The sequence below is a fragment of the Silene latifolia genome, chromosome 6, assembly GCF_048544455.1.
Source record: "Silene latifolia isolate original U9 population chromosome 6, ASM4854445v1, whole genome shotgun sequence".
NCBI lineage: Eukaryota > Viridiplantae > Streptophyta > Magnoliopsida > Caryophyllales > Caryophyllaceae > Silene > Silene latifolia.
In genome coordinates this window covers 83,657,179-83,674,789 of record NC_133531.1, presented here as the reverse complement: position 1 = coordinate 83,674,789, position 17,611 = coordinate 83,657,179, and the positions used below count along the sequence as shown (strand labels likewise).

The 17,611-nt window shown below is 40.2% G+C and overlaps 1 non-coding gene across 1 annotated transcript; it reads right to left on the bottom strand.

Moving 5' to 3' along the window:
* Window positions 1–3,166: 3,166 nt before the first annotated feature.
* Window positions 3,167–3,272, bottom strand: LOC141588969 (small nucleolar RNA R71). The gene has a single exon (XR_012519932.1). It is a non-coding gene; the product is annotated as a small nucleolar RNA R71 (small nucleolar RNA).
* Between the last annotated feature and the right edge of the window lie 14,339 nt (window positions 3,273–17,611).

Below are 17,611 nucleotides of genomic sequence, written 5' to 3'. Positions count from 1 at the left end.
TCAAATAGATTCATTTGTTGCTTTACGAACGGCTTCTGAAGAGTAGGGATCTTTAAAGAGTCGACAAGTTGAAAAAAGGTTGTCTTAGGTTTCTTTTAAAAAGACGGTTTGAGTTAGAGTTGCGGTGGCTTTGAAAATGATGTGTTGTTTCCGAAGACGGCTTTTGAAATCCAAAATCGTGCATTTTGAAAATCGAGATTTGAAAGGTGTTGAAATTGTTGTGCTCTCAAGGAGGGTGTGACGTCCTCGAGATTTGAAAAGCCTCTAAAAGGTGTGTTATTTTCAGGTTTGAAAGGGCCATTATGTTGGCGCAAAAGTCCATTATGTCGGCGCGAAACAGTTTAAAATATGTGTCTTAAAACGGCCATTATAATGGCGTAAACAAGTATTTTTGAAACGGTTGTAAAAACCGGTTTTGAAAATTGTCATTACAGGGGCCTAAAAAGGTGTTTTAGAAATGGTTGTGAAAAAACAGTTTGAAAATCGTCATTACGACGGCCTAAAAAGGTGCTTTTTGAAATGGTTGTGAAAAACCGGTTTGAAAATCGTCATTACGACGGCCTAAAAAGGTTCTTTTTGAAACGATCGTGAAAAATCGGTTTGAAAATCGTCATTACGACGTCCTAAAAAGGTTCTTTTTGAAACGGTTGTTAAAACCGATTTGAAAATCGTCATTACGACGGCCTAAAAAGGTGCTTTTGAAACGATTGTAAAAAACCGGTTTGAAAATAGTCATTACGACGGCTTACAAAGGCGCTTTTGAAACGGTTGTAAAAAACGGTTTGAAAATCGTCATTACGACAACATGAAAAGGTATGCAACGGTCGGCGAAAGACCGAGATTTGAAATGGCCATTATAACGGCGCAAGGAGGTGTTTTAAAAGGTTGGAAATGACACAGAAGGACTTAAGATCACACAGCACATAAGCACTCGCAGTTCATTATATTATGCATAATGCTGATACGGGTTTTGGCTTAATAAGGGTGGTTACTGATACGTTCATTTTATATAGTCTTTTTAGCCTATTTTTGCACGTATTTCCATGTACTTTTGTACTGTTTATATTGCATTATGCCCCGAAATGGCTACCTTGGTTCGTCTTGTCTATTTTGCAGGAATGAACGTGGAAGTAGTGAAATCGTACCATTTTCGTCCTGTTTTGCATGCATTTTGAGGAGACGGGATTTTCAGAGTGAGATACTGCATTGGGATGCGTGAAGGAATGGTCTACGAAGCAGTCGGCAATGAGTTTGGAGCTGTTTTGGAGAAAGAACACTCGATCGAAGACTTTTATTAGTCGATCGAGTGGTTTCACAAGCTGAGGAGGTCGATCGAGTAATCTACCTTGCTCGATCGAAATGCTGGAATTCGAGGTTACTCGATCGAGTGATATTTTTACTCGATCGAGTGGTTTGCTTGCTGAAGTCCTCGATTGAGCTATTTCAAACTGCTCGATCGAGTGGATTAGTGTTTCACGGGCCTTAATTAGTCCGTGTTACTTATTTTAGTTTATGGACTTAGTTATTTTCTATTTAAGCGTGTGTTAATTAGGTCATTTAGATCTTCTTATCTATCTTTCACTGCTGAACACTCTGGAACGCTGCTTTCTCTTTTCCCCAAACTCTTTCACTGTAACTTTTGCTTTCGGGGTTATCTTGCTTGGATCTTGTGTTCTTTACGCCGGAATTCTCGCGATTGTAATCTTTTACTCTCCTTTAATCTTAATCTTTCATTTGCTTGCATTAATTCTCTTGTTTAATTCTCTTAATTTCTGCCCTAATCTCTTTTATTCAATTTTATTACAATTTCAATATGTTTGCTATTAGTTCATTCATTATTATTAATCTTGACAATATTGATAGTATGAGTAGCTAATTTAATTCATGTTGGGACTAGGGATCTATGGTAGAATTGTGACGATGTAGTGAATAGGCTAGATTGCTTATTTGTGAGATCCTGTACCCATGGCAATTTAATTGTATTTACCTACTTAGTTGAGTGCACGCTTCTAAGTTACCCTTTAATCTGGTTAAATTTAATCCTGGATCGGAAGATTGGCCTAAATAGACCTGCTATAAACAGTAGACTACCCTGACGAGGACGGAAGTTAAGTTAGTGGAAATCTAGGATAGAAAGTGGACTGGAAGGACCTTTCAACATCCGTCTCATAATGAGTTATCTAGACTATTTGCAGTTGAGTCATTAGGCTACCGTAGTGAACCGAAATCCTGACATGTTCTCTCCTTTTTGATATGCTTATTCTTGTTTTCTGCCCTTTTACTGCTCTTATTTATTTCTCTTTCCCTTAAGCCTTTTTAGTTTAGAAAACCAAATTTACAAACCCCATTTTGTGACCGAATAGATGGACCTTTTACAGATATCTTGCCTCCCTGTGGAGATCGACCCGACTTCCCTAGCTATATAGTTAGTTTAGTTGGTTATATTTGATAGGTATACGAGTGCCCTGTCAAATTTTGGCGCCGTTGTCGGGGAAGCAATAGCCCTATCTGTTTTTGTTTCGTTTATTTTATCCGTCTCAGAGAATTTTTATTCCTTGAGACAGTTCTCATTTATCTTTTTCAGTGCTGTGTATGCCCAGGTCGAACAGATCGGAGTTAGTTTCAGCTGATTCTGAGCCAGAGCGACTGTTTAGGCATAGACTCCGTCTGCAAAGAGAATCACGAAAGGAAGACTTGAGTACTTTCGAACCCGAGCTTCAGCATTTCCTATTTATAGAAGACCAGTCTTTAGGAGAAGACAATCTCAGTTATGTAAACCAACAAGTAAAGATGCCGAATATTGCAAGTCATTCGGTGCCTAAAGCATCTTCTATTCCCAAGGGTTTCAACCTCCAGACTGAGGATGGTAATACTTTTGACATCCGTCCGTCTTATATCAATCTGGTGGAGAGAAATATCTATAGAGGTGTGGCAGGTGAAGACCCGAGGAAGCATATGGAGGTCTTTACGGACTACTGTTCTACTATCCCCGCCACAAAGGGGGTAACTCAAGACAAGATTAAGGAGGTGTTGTTTCCTTTTTCTTTGACTGACTCAGCCAGGGAGTGACTGACTGACTTAGACCGTACGGCCGCGGGTATCACGAATTGGGAGACTCTCGCGCTTGCTTTCTATAAAAGGTATTTCCCCCCGCAACGCACTAATCAGCTGAGGGCAAAGATTACTAGTTTCAAACAGGCACCTGATGAGACTTTTTATGAAGCTTGGTGTCAGTTCAAGAGGTTGGTGAGGTCTCTTCCTCACCATGGTTTTGATCCGTGGTTTCTGTCCAATCAGTTCCACAATGGATTGTACGATGACCACAGAGCTATACTTGACGCCTCATCCAACGGAAGATTTCAAAAGAATACTGGTGATGATAAGGGATGGGCCATTATTGAGGAGATGGCGACCCATTGTGCTGAATATGGGAACCCACGAGACGGTATTCGAACAGTTCACGCGGTTGACACGGCAGTTGTGGCTCAGTTGGAAGCCATGAATGCCCGATTTGATAGATTAGAACTGCAACCTGCTGCAGATCAACAGACGGTTCATCTGTTGACTAGACAGGACACCGTCACATGTGAGAGGTGTGGGAGTAATGACGGTCATACTGCTATTGACTGTCTTACGGAGAAAGAACAAGTCTTGCTTTTCAACAATATAGGCAAGGAGGAGGTTCTTATTATAACAACCAAGGGGCTATCCATCCCAATTTGAGGTGGACAAGTCAAAATGTGCTCAATCCCACTCCTCCACCGCAGCAGCAGCAGCAGCTATATGTCCCTCCTCATAAGGTTCAACAAGGCTTTCAAAAGCCTCCTTCCTTTCCTCCTCCCAATCAAGGTGCATCATCTTCAGGTGGGGTAAGTGAGCTATCTGAGTTGAAGACGATGTTGCAGTCTTTGACAAAGCAGTGGCAGCTAAGTGACCAACAAAAAGACGCATCTATTAAGTCACTTGAAACCCAAGTTGCCCAGTTAGCCGCGAACCAGTCCACGAGGAAGTAGGGTCATTTGCCATCACAAGCCGATAAGAATCCACATGAGACGGTAAATTTAATAAATCTGAGAAGCGGTCGTTCATATGAGGTACCCGAGCTGTTGAATTCAGACCCAAGGAAGAGTATTATTGCTGATGAACGGGTTACTGTTGATGAAAACGAGCTGACAACGAAGAAAATACTCGATCGATTAGTTTCTGGGGGACGATCGAGGAAAACATATGAAGAAAGGACTCGATCGAGTGAAAATGTTGCTCGATCGAGTGAACAGGAAATTGAACAGCTCGATCGAGGAATCCAAACCACTCGATCGAGTGATATTGTTGAAGAAAGAGTTCGATCGAGTGGCATTTTTGCTCGATCGACTATTGCTGATAATGAAGACCTCGATCGAGTGCTTAATCCAGCCGACACGTTGGAAGAAAGAAACAAAGGGCTCGAGATACCTATTACCGTGCCCTTCCCGGGGCGACTACAGAACACGAAGGCCAATCAACAGTTCGGTAAATTTGTCGAGCTCCTGAAAAGCTTGCAAGTCACTGTTCCGTTCGCCGAGTTGCTGACACAGGTACCCTCTTACCTTAAATCTATGAAAGAAATTTTATCACGTAATAGGCATATTAATGATCATGAGACGGTAGCTTTGACCGAGGTAGGGACTGCCCTAGTTCAAAATAAGTTACCTCCAAAACAGTCAGACCCGGGTAGTTTCTCGATTCCGTGTCATATAGGTACCCACGTGATTGATAACGCGTTATGCGATCTTGGCACTAGCGTGAGTGTCTTACCGCTGTCTTTTGCTAAGAGACTTGGTTTGACTAAGTTTAATTGCACGAACATGACTGTACAGATGGCCGACCGTAGTATATCACGGCCGTTAGGTGTCATTGAGGACATACTTGTTAAGATCGGGAGGTTCTTTATTCCCGTTGATTTTGTTGTGCTTGACATCCCCGAGGATACTCACACCCCTATTATTTTAGGGAGACCATTTTTATTCACTGCTCGTGCAGTGATAGATGTCGGGGGCAAGACATTGACTTTCCAGGTTGGGGACGAGGAATTGATATTCCATCAGTCTAAGTCTCGAAGGGCTCCCATGCAAGCTCAGCCTTGCAATGCTCTTTCCTCCACTGACCCTCATATTGACACTCCAGATGGAAATTTGGAATTTTGTGCTGCTATTGTGACCCCTCCGCCTCAGCTTGAGAGCAAAAAGGAGGAGAATTCGTCTGTTTTCCTTGCTGCAGGTACAGATGAAAATGCAGGAGATGTCGAAGGTCATGTTGCGATTGAGATCAATCAAGTTGGGAGTGATAACGTTAAAGCTGGTGAGAAAGGAATAAGGACGAGAAAAGTTTGTGCGTATGTGGACGTCAAATATTCTCCTCCTACTGATTCAAGTACAAGCTCCTGGAGAATGAAGAGGACGGTTAATGTTGCTGAAGTGACGTCCTCCAGTCAGAAGCCCTCCGAGGGGCTACTGATTTGTTTTGATAAGTGAGCGGGGAATGCCCCGTGTAACAAATTGTAAAAACTAATTTTTAATTTCCGTTGAATTTGTTTTATTACGTTTATTAGGACAATTAGAATTTAGACATTTTTAGCGTAGTTAGAAAGACTATAGACTGTTACTTTTTGTATTTCGTATATTGGGATATTTTTGCGACTGTTTTTATGCAGGTTTGGGGAAGTTTTAACGCATCTTGATGACATACGCGAGGAAAAGCACTCGATCGATTACTTTTTGTACTCGATCGAGAGGATATTGCATAAAAAGGGTTCGATCGAGGGTTATGCAGCTGTTCGATCGAGTTGGCAAAATAAGGGAGTTCTCAATCGAGTAGATTTCTACTCGATTGAGTGAATTGGAGCTGGAAGTCCTCGATCGAGTAATTTAAAATCACTCGATCGAGTGAAACTGTTTATAACACGCAGGAAGTGTCCCTTAAACTCCCTATTTTCATTCCTTATTTCATTCTTCTTCATTTTTTCGTCTTCATCATATTAGAACCCCCAAATCCTCCATAATCCTTTGCCCATTACCAAATCAAACACCTACAATTTATTCATTGCTAATTAATCGTCAATTCCCCCTTATTTTCCCTCTGATTATTGTTGATTTTTGCGGTCAATTTGAGGAGTTAGGGTTTGCGGTTTCTTGCTCCAAAATCGCCCAATTTGCTATGTTGTTTGTCGATTAATTTCTTCTTTGTAGGTTTCTCTTATCAAGTAAGTAATTCCTTTACTTCATTGTATTTTAATTGCATTAATTTTGCCTTTTATGATGTAATTTTGGAATTATGGTTTCGGGTAGACGAATTTGGTCGAAATTTTCGACTGTTTTTTGCGAATTCCTATCTACATTGTTGCACTTGATGATTATTGCCCTTACCTCACTGCTTTTTACATGTTTGTCTCGAATTTTTGAGAAAATTTCTGATTAGGGTTCATAACAGTCGATATTTTCGACTGAAATTGGGTTTTTTTTTTCTGCTGTTAATGCTTCATTTGATGTCTGATTACCCTCTACCCCGTCACTGATTATCTGCTTAATTCAAAATTTTGAGGTTAAAATTGGGAATTAGGGCTTGTTCAGTCGACAATTTCGACTGTTTGGGGAAATTTGTAGGTGTTTACTTGTCAATTAATTATCGTTTCCCCTACCTTGCTTGATTAGGATGGACAGTGGCTCGATGCCTTCTTCCAGTTCATCTGTTAGTACGTCCTTATCTGAGACGGTGGTCCCTGCTGTCACCACCGTCTCCACTTCCGCTAGTACCGCAGCTGCTTCTCTTGTGTTCCTTATTCTTCTGCTTTCTCTACCGTTTTGCAAATTCTAGCTCTGTTTCGACCTCTACCTCCGTCACGAATCCACTTTGCTAGCACTGTTGCTAGCTCTTCTTCCTCCGTGACGGTCTCTGCTGCTTCTTATGTTGCAGCTACGCCCGATGCCAATTATGGTGACCACCCTGCTGCGTGGTCACCCGCGATCCTGTTGCACGGCGGCTCTAGTTCCTCGTCCCGTCGGAGGACGGGCTTCTACTTCGGGTTCTAGAGGTCGGGGTCGTGCACGAGCTACACCTGTTACTGGCCGTGTTACCATCCGAGGGGACGAATCCCTCGATTCGCACCCCGAATACCCCCAGGTAATTTTTGTTAACGGTATTCATCGCACAAGATTTTTTGCTTTAGCAGACTGTGACTTTCTCCCGACTCGTTTTTTGTGTCGTTCGTCACTTTAGAGGCTTGGTATCTACGAGCCGGTGTATGAGATTCTGAGGGGTACGGGGATGGCTGGACTTGTGACCATGAGTGCCTACACTTTCAGGGAGCTGACCCTTGAGTTTTTCTGCTCCTTTACCTTCTCCTCCGGGGCACACGACGCTGCCCCTACTTGTGCTTCTGTGTCTTTCCGGTTGTACAACCGGACTTTTTCTATGACTTTGGAGGAGTTTGGTACTCGACTTAGCCTTTCCTTTAGGGGCGCCACTGCCGCCCCTAGGAAGGTCCTCCGTCAGCTTTGGCGGACTTTGGCACAGACCTCTTTCGAGGAGCGACGTCTCGCTCAGGTCCACCTTCCCACTGCCCGTTACTTCCTGCGACTGATGGGAAGTACTATTTTTGGCCGAAAGGAGCCAAACAACATCACTAACACCGAGCTTTCTATTCAGGGCGGATACTTGAACATTGACAGCGAGGGCCCCTTTACCCTCAACATTGCTTACTTGACCGCCCAGTACTTCCAGGCTCAGGGGGAGAAGACCACGGGCACCATTGTCTGTGGTGGCATAGCCACCTTCCTTGCTCGTTCTCTCCTCCCTGCCTTACCTCGTGACTTACAGTACATACCAGGAGATAGGTTCCTGGACCGAGCATCTATGTTGTCCATGACTTGGCTGACTTCTGACCACCGGACTTGGAAGATTAGTGGTTCCTTGTTCGTCGACCTTCCTTACACCACCCTTCCTCGTCTCGTCCCCTTGCCCACTGTCGCACGGGGTGTCTTACCACCACCATTACCCATGTACCACCTATCGCTCCGACCACCTACTACCTTGCCCGCTTCTAGGAAGCGGCGTCGACTTGAGACCGGAGAGGGATCCACACCTCCTACGGGTGGCCAGACTTCCACGGCCACTCCTACCCCGATCCCTACTCCTACTCCTACTCCTACTCCTGCGCCCGACCAGGCACAGCCGGTTCTTCCGGCTAATTTTGTTTGTCCCCCACCCTTTGAGGCGTCTGCGGTCATGGACCAAGGACGCCGTGATGCTTGTTGCTTGAGATGGCAGAGAGACAGACTCGTATGGAGAGGGACATAGCTCTCTCTTTGTTCCCTCTGTACGAGTATCACATGAGGCGACACCGTCCGATCCCAGAGGGTTGGCCACACCCTTCCTTCTACCGGTACCCAGCTGAGGGGTACCCGGAGTCTGCTAGTGAGGAGGACGAGGACCTAGTGGCGGCCACAGCGAGAGCTCAGGAGGAGCAGAGGAGGCGGAGAGAGCAGGAGGCGGACCCGGACTACACTATGACGGTGGAGGACGTGACAGAGGAGGCTGACGAGTAGCCACTGGTCTACTCACTTCCCCAGTTTTCAGGCTGGTTTGGGGAAATTCGTGTTTTGTATGTACATTCTCGCTCTTTTATTTCTTTTGTCTCCTTTTTATTTTATTATTTTTCATTTATTGGTTGTATATTCCCGTTCCCCTGTATACATCTGCTGGTGTATGCTGGAGGACAACGAGGGCGTTGTCCGTTTTGGTTTGGGGAGGGTAATGCATCCTTTGAGTCTGCATTTGCATTTGTTTTGCATTCACGTTTCTATTTTCAACTTGCATTGTATTTATTTATTTCATAAAAATTCAAAAATCCAAAAAAAATAGAAAATTTCAAAAATCAATAAAATATTCACGTTTATTTTTGCATATAAGTTAAGTCGGAACGGTTGATTTCCGTGATGATATTGCACTTTAACTTGTCATTTTACTTGAGCCTTGCACTTTCATTGACGGTTATTAGCTGAGTCTTACGCATAATCTACGAGTTTTTGTTCAAATATAGTTGACTGTTTAGACTTGACCTGATAAATTGGCAACCTACTTTACAATTTCTGAGTTTTAGAGCCTTATAACTGGTGACATTCATGACCGGTTTATATAGGAAATGGGAGTAGTACTCCTTGCATAGCATGTTCATCATTTTTGCACTTTTATGACATTCGATTTCTTGTCAAATGCATACATTCGGGTTTGTGGTCGGTGTCACATGCAGGGAGGTGCTTGCAAATTCCCTTTTTCTTACATTTTTCACCCATTTAGCTCCACTTAAACCAAATTTAGCCTTTTTTACCCATTAGCTACATCCAAAACTGAGCATGCCTAGTCAAGCTAGTTTAGTATGTCTTTTGTGGTATGTTTTTCCGTCTGCAAGTTTGGCATGTGTGTATATTATTGGAGTTGGTGGAGGATGAAGGAAAGGAGTATGAGAGTGAAAAAAAAGAAAAAAAAAAAGAGAAAAGAAAAACGTGAAAAGAAAAAAAAATGAAAAAAATGAAAAAGAAGGTGAATCACGTAAGTCAGAGAAAAAGAAAAAAAAAAGATTGAAAAATTTGTTTAATTTCTTTTATTTTATTCATTAAGACGGTATTAAAAAAGGGAAGTTTGTGACCGTCTCACTCCTCTGTTCTTATTCATACATTTTTTAGAAGATAGTGTAATTGGATGGTGAGTTGTGTGCCAAATGAAGGGCACTCGTGTTTATTTTTCAGTCAGTTGAGATTCGGACGGTCTTATATGGTCCTGTTTAGGATCTAGCTTGTCGCTTTTACCTCCACATTTCCATAAATTGTTTTGCCTTTTCTCACCTAAACCTCATTATTCCTATACTATTTGTAAGCCCTCGGCTTTGACGGACATTGTTGGTTGGAATGTGTGCATTAGCACTCGAATCGTCTTTCATTTTTGTTGCATGCATGCTATGTAGGTCGCAGTTTAGGTGAGTGACTGTTTCTCTTTCTCTCTTTTACATATAATTCACCCTTTGCTTCATGAGAGAAGAGTGACCACGTGAGAGTCCGATTTTGTTGGTCTTGCAAGGTCGATAGGTCGGCTTTATTTCTGAACAACTCATAACTCGTTTGCGTATTGACTGCTGTAGCTGTATCCGTTGGTTTTTGTTGAATTAAATTGGTTCAAGTAGATAAGTTATAGCTAGCTCTGGGTTATCATTTCTGTTCCATTAGTTTGCATTTAGTTTACTCGAGGACGAGTAAAGGTTCGGTTTGGGGAGATTTGATACGTGCATTTTATATAGTCTTTTTAGCCTATTTTTGCACGTATTTCCATGTACTTTTGTACTGTTTATATTGCATTATGCCCCGAAATGGCTACCTTGGTTCGTCTTGTCTATTTTGCAGGAATGAACGTGGAAGTAGTGAAATCGTACCATTTTCGTCCTGTTTTGCATGCATTTTGAGGAGACGGGATTTTTAGAGCGAGATACTGCATTGGGATGCGTGAAGGAATGGTCTACGAAGCAGTTGGCAACGAGTTTGGAGCTGTTTTGGAGAAAGAACACTCGATCGAAGACTTTTCTTAGTCGATCGAGTGGTTTCACAAGCTGAGGAGGTCGATCGAGTAATCTACCTTGCTCGATCGAAATGCTGGAATTCGAGGTTACTCGATCGAGTGATATTTTTACTCGGTCGAGTGGTTTGCTTGCTGAAGTCCTCGATCGAGCTGTTTCAAACTGCTTGATCGAGTGGATTAGTGTTTCACGGGCCTTAATTAGTCCGTGTTACTTATTTTAGTTTATGGACTTAGTTATTTTCTATTTAAGCGTGAGTTAATTAGGTCATTTAGATCTTCTTATCTATCTTTCCCTGCTGAACACTCTGGAACGCTGCTTTCTCTTTTCCCCAAACTCTTTCACTGTAACTTTTACTTTCCGGGTTATCTTGCTTGGATCTTGTGTTCTTTACGCCGGAATTCTCGCGATTGTAATCTCTTACTCTCCTTTAATCTTAATCTTTCATTTGCTTGCATTAATTCTTTTGTTTAATTCTCTTAATTTCTGCCCTAATCTCTTTTATTCAATTTTATTACAATTTCAATATGTTTGCTATTAGTTCATTCATTATTATTAATCTTGACAATATTGATAGTATGAGTAGCTAATTTAATTCATGTTGGGACTAGGGGATCTTTGGTAGCATTGTGACGATGTAGTGAATAGGCTAGATTGCTTATTTGTGAGATCCTGTACCCATGGCGATTTAATTGTATTTACCGACTTAGTTGAGTGCACGCTTCTAAGTTACCCTTTAATCTGGTTAAATTTAATCCTGGAACGGAAGATTGGACTAAATAGACCTGCTATGAACAGTAGACTACCCTGACGAGGACGGAAGTTAAGTTAGTGGAAATCTAGGATAGAAAGTGGACCGGAAGGACCTTTCAACATCCGTCTCATAATGAGTTATCTAGACTATTTGCAGTTAAGTCATTATGCTACCGTAGTGAACCGAAATCCTGACATGTTCTCTCCTTATTGATATTCTTATTCTTGTTTTCTGCCCTTTTACTACTCTTATTTAATTTATTTCTCTTTCCCTTAAGACTTTTTAGTTTAGAAAATCAAATTTACAAACCCCATTTTGTGACAGAATAACCTTTTACAGATATCTTGCCTCCCTGCGGAGATCGACCCGACTTCCCTAGCTATATAGTTAGTTTAGTTGGTTATTTTTTATAGGTATACGACTGCCCTGTCAGTTACACACCAAGCAATCAATCCCCAATTTTCGAGAGGGATACCAATCCAAACAAAATGTGTAAGGAGGTTGACCTAGCCTCGTGCACGAAGGAAATGAATGCTCTTTGACGAAACAAAAATGTGTATCACCAACGGTATGCTTGATGCAATCGGGATGAGAAACGCGGGGATGAGAAAATTCACGTCGACGGGACGAGCCAATTGGTCGGAAAAGGTTAGGTCATGGGCTCGGACAAGGAACCTGACTTATGACCGTAATATCAATTAATGCATTTCAACCAAGACCTTGTTCGAGTCTCACCATCTAAGGATCGCAAAGACACAAGTGTCCTAGTTTTCCCCAGCGGAGTTGCCAATCGTTGGACATGGGCCCACCCGCACGCCAAGCCAATATGTGGACATGCGGCGGTCTGAAATCCACGCTCGGCGGCGTATTAAATGCTTTCGACCGGATAGTTTTAGATCGGTCTGTTTCGTCTCGTCAAGGGTCTCGAAATGATGTTAGAGATGTTCGGAGTTGCCACCAAGCAATTGTGGGATTCTTAGAAACCGTTCGAATCTAATTTATACCTGGGTCAATCAAGGCAAAAGCGGTGTTTGACATAGGTACTAAAGATAAGGAATCGTCCCTCTTTAGCATCCTATCTCTAGAACGACTCTCGTTCGCCCTGGATAAGGTCGTCCACTATCCAAAGTTTCTGAGCAAGAGGTGAAGGTACGTATTGGGAAGCCCTTTAATCGGACACTCAATCCTGCCCGTGGTAGCGGCCTCTACTGATCGATCTTGGTTGGTTGAATGCAAAAGTTGAAAAAACGGGTAAATGCATGAATGCGCATGCACAAGTTTAAACCTATCATGTGAATTTTACTATGTCGGTTGTTTGTCCAAATATCAAGTAATTGATGTCGAGTTGGATTTATTGTTGATTTGCATGCAAGACGGAAATTAAACATCCATTTACCGAGTTAGGTTTATGGAACATAACGTGATCCATTTGTCTTAGAAAAGTGTTTTGTAAATGCAAAGTAAAAGGCAGACTTGTCAATCTGATCCATTCTGTATTCGGGTTAACCGAAGTTGGGATCGTCCTAAACGAGTGCTGGAAAGGGAACAGGACCTGTATCAGACAACCTATTGAGGCGCGAGCTATAAGGCAATACAAGAGAGCCTGCGCAGATTTGAAAACTGGAAACCAAAGGGCCTGTTTAGGCATGAGGCAGACGACGACCCAAAGGGGTGCCTCCTGGTTGTTGAAAATGTTTATGAAATTGTTTGTAAAAGGGTGTCAAAACCCGTTTTGTTGAAAAGGTCGTTGAGACCGTTTTTGTGCGAATATGAAGAACGGAACTTGAATAATCGCCATTATGTTGACAATATTCGATGTCAGGTTCGGTTTTGCAAGTTTGACATGAATAGTTTTGTGAGAAAAAATGCAAAAATGTTTATTATGAACTAATTATGTTAAGTTCAATTTTTTGTGATTAGTCAAAGTTTATCATCATACTCGGATTAAACCTATATGGTATGTAGAACCAAGGATGATTATGCATGTATGACTAATATGTTTGTTTTAAAAATGTAAACAAATGAATAAAAGGTTTTGAAATACCCTTTAAAATGTAATTAACCAAATATTATCACCGAAACACGGATTAACCGTCATGGTATAAGGAACCAAGAGTGAACATAATTTATGGTCAAAAAAATTATCATAAAAATGATTTGAAACGGTAAAAACCGATTATAAAATAAAGTGAAAATGAAAACAATGAACTTAAACACATTTGAGTTCTGACCTGAGCAGCCAGTATAGGCGCGAGCCACCTAGTTGTGACTAGGGGCTTCTGTTTCAGGTCAAAACTCGATTTTGGCTCATTCAATCCGTATTTCGGACCATGTTATGCATGTTTTAGCATGTTAAGGTCATAAAAACAGATAAAAGAACATGAAAGAAGAGGATTAATTACACCCTCATACTTAAATGCTAGGTTGCTTGACGAGAAATCGACGGAAGTGTAAAAACTTGTTAGGTCGGAAAACACGGTTTAAAATCGTTTTTGCAAAGTAAAGACGGTTGCTTTGTTTAGTGATAGTGTAGTTGGTTGAAATGGTCGGTAAAGTGATTTAGTGCACGATGACAGTACCAAACAATGTGTAAGGCTCGTATTTTCGATCAGTAGGTCGAAAATGCGTGTCGTTTGTTGACTCGGGAAGTCGAGGTCTAGAATTTTAAGGGAGAAAAGAGGGGGAGAACACTCGCGTACCTTCAAATGGTGGCATTTAAGGGGTATTTATAGAGGATTGTGTGGTTGTGTGCGTTTTGAGCGACGTGGCCGTATAGGCTACACGAAGAGGCACGAGCCTGTTCGCGGGTCTTCGAGCTGTCTTGTCACTATCACGCATTTGGAATCATTGTTTGTTCTATCTTAGGTCTTGAATGTCATGATTATATTACTTGGCCATCAAGTATACCGTGTATACTTAGCATGGAAGGTTTTGTGATGTTTGTTTTTTGTGTTTGACTCGTTGTTGGAGTCGGGATTTAAATTTCGAGCCAGTTTTTGGTCCGGTGTCGGTTTTGACTCTAGTTAGTGTCATTGCGACCCCGTCGTCATGCATAAAACACTCCAAGTACTTTTGAAAAGTTTTGAAAATGTTTTGTTTTCGAAATCGTTTTGAGTTTTATGACCTATAGTTATACAAACTGTCGATCAAACGTAGAGATTCCTAAGCATGTTGTAGTCCGATAATCATCGAGTGTTTGTTGGGGATTCAAGAGATACTGGGTATCTACAATGAGTCATAATTATATACACATTTATGCCTCCCCTTAGTTGCTTATGACACGGTTTTGTGCTATAATATGTTAATTTTATGCCGTTTATATTAGAAATGTCGATACTTCCGCCTTTTGGTGTTTTAATGCAAATTGGATACATTTGTGGAGCAAAAGAGTAAAATGGAGCAACGCGGAGTCGGCAAGATGAAAACAAGAAGAGAAGAAGACACGAAGTTGAAGTTGCTGAAGATACTCGATCGAGTGTGTCAATAGTCGATCGAGTATGACATACTTTTTACGAAACTTTCCTTAAATCTGGTTAATTAATTATTATGTAATAGTATAAATAGGAAACTCCAACACAATAATTAGGTTATGCTTTCACTATTATAAAATCCCTAGTTTACTTTTAGTTTAGCTTTGCTCTCTAAAACTCTTTTATGTAATTGCTTGCAAGATCGTTCATATCTTTCACCATTGTTCGGTATTTCTAATCTATATTCTTGTGTTTTCTTTAATTATGTTTATCGTTCTTTCTATTGTTATGCATAGTTAATTCTCCTTTTAGGGTGAAAAGGGATCTAGGTTGTTAGAAGGAGGTTTAATTAATGAATTAATTGTTAAATTGTTCTTAATTGTTGTTCAATTGTTATCTTCAATCTAATTGATTATTTACTGATCAGAGTTAATTAACTAGTCTTGCGAACTAGGATTTTTACCGACTGGGTTAAGACTAGTATAGGCTGCAACAATTGAATAGATTGACTTAATGATTGTGACCACATGTTAAGGATAGATCTAAAGGGCGTATTGGAATCGACTGATCATATGACCTTAAACAACATAAATTGTTATGTTAATTAATTAAATCACACCCCCGGATAACCATCTAGTGAACTTGATCCCTAGACTTTTAAATCTTATTGAATTCATCTTTTACTTTACTGCAATTAGTTTAGAAATAAAAAAAAACAATCTTCAAGAAAACTGTTACCTTAAGACGAATTTAAATAAAACAAACTAGATAATTATCACCTCCCTGTGGATACGATACCTGTCTTACCGCTAGCTATTTGTTAATAGTATTGTAGATCTACTTTGATTAAGGTGATACGACTTTGGCCTTGTCAAAGAGTTTAAAAAATAAGCAAGACGTTGAACTAGAGCAGACTCGAGGATACGGTCTCCTCAGCTGAGGGTACCATTCCCTTAGGTTCTGGCAGAGTTCAATATCACCTGAGGTAACAGTGTCCTCAAGACCTCAACTGAGGATATCGTTCCCTCAAGTGTTGTTTTAGGTTGTGCATAGTCCGAAAACCTCTTTTTACAAAGTATGTCCTTAATCTTGATCTTGGACTTTTGCGATGACTTTATAAATATGCTCTTGACTTTGATCGTCGTCTTTATGCTTTCTTTGGATCCGAGCATTAGTACCTAAATAATATACACTACAAAATATACCAACCTCATATAAAGCGATATCTTGACATGTTTCAAAACCTAATAAGACCTAGGGTCAACATATACAATAGGATATACACCTGTCAAATTCTGACCCGACCTGAAAACCCAAGTCGGCCCATTTTTCAGGGTCAAGATCTGAAAATTTTAAGCTGGCGACCCGTTCGACCCAAACTCGAAATGACCCGTTATTTTAGGGTTGAATCCCGATCGACCCAAGTGGGTCGACCCATTAAATCAAAGGTAAACCAAGAATTTTGTTAAAATATTAATATTTATGTATTATATTTGAAATAATACTTAAAAAATATTATTTTTAATACTTAAAATTACAAATACAATTATAAATTAAGATGATATTATAAGTAGAACATGTGTAGGAGATAAACTAAGGATTGGTCATTAATGAGACTCAATTTTCAGGGAAAAATTAGGAATATTGAATGAGAGTATAAGAGCATGTTTGGTATAACTTGTTAAAAGTGAGTTTTTGTTTTTCATGCATAGCATGTTTGGCCTAATTTATTAAAATTGAGCTTTTGTTTCCCATACTTAACTTTTCAAAATTACTTTTCATAAGCTAGACGTACCAAATTGATGCTTCTACTTTTAAGGAGAAAATGTTGGTCGTTGAGCTTTTAAGAAGTTATTTTAACTTTTGGAAATTTGTGTGTTTGCCCAATTTGTGAAACATGCTAGTTATTATGTATTTGGCCTAATTTTCAAAGTGTTTTTTGGTTAAAAAAACACAAATTGGCCAAACATACCATATTCTAAGAAACACTTTCAAAAACTTGGCAAAACATGTTAATTATTGTGTGTCTACCTAACTTTTCAAAGTGATTTTTGGCTTTAAAACAAAAATTGGCCAAATAGACCATTTTCTAAAAGGGCTTTTCAAAAACTAGAAGCATCAAATTAGGAGTTCTATTTTTAAAGACAAAAAGATGGTTTTTGAGCTTTTAAAGAATTACTTTTAACTTTTAGAAAAAGTATGTTTGGCCAATTTGTGTTTTTTTGCAAAAAAAAAACAATTTGAAAAGGTAGGCTACTAATTAACATTTGCCACCTATAAAATACAGTCAATAGCTTACATGTAACGACCATGCTAGTACTTAACAGCAAAACTAATTAACGAATTAGTTTTAATGGTCACCGTGTAGAGTTAGTCACGTAGTTTAGGGGTACAACATGTATTTTTTTTTATTTTTTTTAACAGGAGTACAATAAGGAAAGTCAAAATTTGAGGGGTATAACATAGAAAATTCCGACAAAGAAAGAACAAGGTTAAAAGTCTGAAATAATGATCACACAAATTCAAGACTAACAAACAAAAAGAAAGTAAAAGTAAAAAATAACCCATGAATTTCTTAAATGCATCTTCAAAGGAGATGATTGCTACAACAATCAAATTAGCAAATACAGTAAATTATTGGAATTTTTTGCTAAAATGGGCGATTTTGACTAATTATTTAGCGAAATGGGTCGACTTTGAAATTAATTACCCAAAATGGGTCCACGTCATACCCGAACCTAGGTTTGTATTTAAGTCGCCATCTCGGTTGGCGACCATACCCAAATTGCA